This window comes from Anolis sagrei, chromosome 3, assembly GCF_037176765.1.
Source record: "Anolis sagrei isolate rAnoSag1 chromosome 3, rAnoSag1.mat, whole genome shotgun sequence".
Lineage (NCBI taxonomy): Eukaryota > Metazoa > Chordata > Lepidosauria > Squamata > Dactyloidae > Anolis > Anolis sagrei.
In genome coordinates, this window is record NC_090023.1 from 17,837,976 (window position 1) to 17,841,165 (window position 3,190).

The window sequence follows — 3,190 nt, forward strand, 5'->3', positions numbered from 1 at the left end:
CCCAGGAGTCCCAACCTCCAGGTTGAGAAACACTGGTCTAATATGAGTAGCATTAATTGATGCTGCAAATATTGTGATTTTATATTGTCGGATGTGTTTATTTATACTGTTTCTTGTATTTTATTTTATTTTTAAAAATTTTATTGTTGTATAGGTCACCCTGAGTTCCCCTTCGGGGTATACATATAGGAAATAAACAAACAAACAAACAAATAAATATTGTCCCACTACGTCCCGCCTTGCAGTTTAAAATCATCCAGGTAGACCCTGCTCTCACTCCCACCAGCGTCACAAATACGTTTGGCAGAGACGAGAGACAGGGCCTTTTCGGCTGTAGCCCCCGCCTGTGGAACTCGCTTTCCGTGGTTCTGGGACCAGGCTTTTGGACAGCAGGCATAAATAGCGCTTTGGATATGGAATTTGGCTGGAATGATGATACGGCGGTTAATACTGTTTTATTGTTTTAATTAATGTTCTATTTATTGTTTTAATTGTTGTTGTTGTTATTATTATTATTATTAAACTTTATTTGTACCCCGCTAGCATCTCCCGAAGGACTCAATGCGGCTTACAAAGGCCAAGGCCTCAACACACAATATAACAATACAAAACCCAAGGCAAATTAAAAACAATTAAAGCAATATAAACAACAAGCAATAAACAATACACTAAGACACAATGAAACTGGGCCGGGCCAGAGTAATGGGTACAGGATTAAAAGTGCTGATGTGACAGGTGGTGTATAAGGCTTATAGGGCAAGTGCAGTGTGCGATGTGCAGCAATCTTAGTTCTAATAAAGTGCTTCTGGGATTTGGTATTGGAGATTTCCTAATCTGGGAAGGCGCATCGGAACAGCCAGGTCTTCAAGTTCTTTCTGAAGACTGCCAATGTAGGGGCCTGTCTAAGATCTTTGGGGAGGGTGTTCCAGAGTGGGGGGCCACCACAGAAAAGGCACTGTCTCGTGTCCCCACCAACCGTGCTTGTGACGCAGGCGGGATCACGAGCAGGGCCTCTCCAGATGACCGAAGTGAGCATGTGGGTTCGTAGACGGAGATGGGTCACGCAGGTAGGATGGTCACAAACCGTTCAGGGCTTTGTAGGTAAGTACCTGCACCTTAAATTGGGCTTGGAAAATAAACGGCAGCCAGTGGAGTTCCTTGAACAGGAGGGTTGACCTCTCTCTGTAAGGGGCCCCAGTTAACATCCTGGCTGCTGCTCGTTGGACCAGTTGGAACTTCCGAGCCGTTTTCAAGGGCAGCCCCACGTAGAGCGCATTGCAGTAGTCCAATATGGAGGTGCCCAAGGAAAGGACCACCCCGGCCAGATCAGCCTTCGTGAGGTATTGCATTGTTATATTTAATGGCATCAAGTTGTGCCAAATGTAAGCTGTCTTGAGTCCCCCTTTGGGGGTTGAGAAGGACGGGGTAGAAATGCTGGAAATAAATATTCTTATGTTGTACATTTGCATTGTTATATTGTTGGGCTTGGCCTCATGTAAGCCGCCCGAGTCCCATTGGAGAGATGGTGGCGGGGTATAAATAAAGTTTTATTATAATTATCATCATCAATCATCCATCCCTGTTCACCACTGTGGGCATTTCTGGTGTTTCCTTCTATACTGACTCAGTGAGAGGCAGAGTTTAATTCCACACTTGTCCAGAGATAGGCAGTCTCAAAACATTGGAGCACTTTCACCTGAAAGGCTATCCTTCACTCATCCTGTGTGTGTGTGTGTTATCCTGGGATAAAAGCGTGCCTTCCCATTCAGGCTTGGATGTTATGTTCCTCTATGGCAGTGTTTCTCAACCTGTGGGGTCGGGACCCCTGGGGGGGGGGGGTCGCAAGGGGGGTCAGAGGGGGTCGCTGAAGACCACCAGGAAACAGTATTTTCTGTTGGTCATGGGGATTCTGTGTGGGAATTTTGGCTCAATTCTATCATTGGTGGGGTTCAGAATTCTCTTTGATTGTAGGTGAACTATAAATCCCAGCAACTACAACTCCCAAATGTCAAGACTATTTTCTCCAAACTCCACCAGTGTACACATCTAGGCATATTGAGTATTCGTGCCAAGTTTGGTCCATCTCCATCATTGTTTGAGTCAGCAGTGATCTCTGGATGTAGGTGAAGTGCAACTCCAAAACTCAAGGTCAATACCCACCAAACCCTTCCAGTATTTTCTGTTGGTCATGACAGTTCTGTGTGCCAAGTTTGGTTCAGTTCCATCGTTGGTGGAGTTCAGAATGCTCTTTGATTGTAGGTGAACTATAAATCCTAGTAACTACAACTCCCGAATGTCTATTCTATTTTCCCCAAACTCCACCAGTGTTCCCATTTGGGCATATTGAGTTTTCATGTAGAGTTTGGTCCAGATCCATCATTGTTTGAGTCCACAGTGCTCTCTGGATGTGGGTGAACTATAATTCCCAAACTCAAGGTCAATGTCCACCAAACCTTTCCAGTTTTTTCTGTTGGTCATGGGAGCCCTGTGTACTGAGTTTGGCCCAATTCCATCATTGGTGGAGTTCAGAATGCTCTTTGATTGTAGGTGAACTATACATCCCAGTAACTACAACTCCCAAATGACAAAATCATAATTTTTTGAGTGATGGTCACTCCTTATGTTGTGAGACGTTTTGTTGCCAAATTTGGTGGGATTTCGTTCATTGATTCTTTTGTTTTTAAGGTACTCATTATGCATAGAGCATTTTTATATATATAGAAGAAGATGATGATTCCATGATTCTATGATTCTGGTGTTTCCTTCTATACTGACTCAGTGAGAGGCAGAGTTTAATTCCACACTTGTCCAGAGATAGGCAGTCTCAAAACATTGGAGCACTTTCACCTGAAAGCTATCCTTCACCCATCCTGTGTGTGTGTGTGTGTTATCCTGGGATAAAAGAGTGCCTTCCCATTCAGGCTTGGATGTGATGTTCCTCTGTGGCATGGAATCAGTCTGATTGGCTCTGGTGCTCTCTCCCAGTCTTGCGTCTCTTTCTCCTGGGAAGCCAAGGCACCTCTTTCCTGCAGATCTCCCTCCGTCTCCGGCTTTCCCTCTCTGCCTCCCGGTAGGCTGCGCTGCGGGTTGGGGCTCGCCCCCTTCCCTTCCTTCCCCTTCCCCTCCCTCTTTCCCCTCGGAAGCCCCCCTCCTTCCCTGGCTCCGGAGTTGCTACCGAGGACGCTTCCCA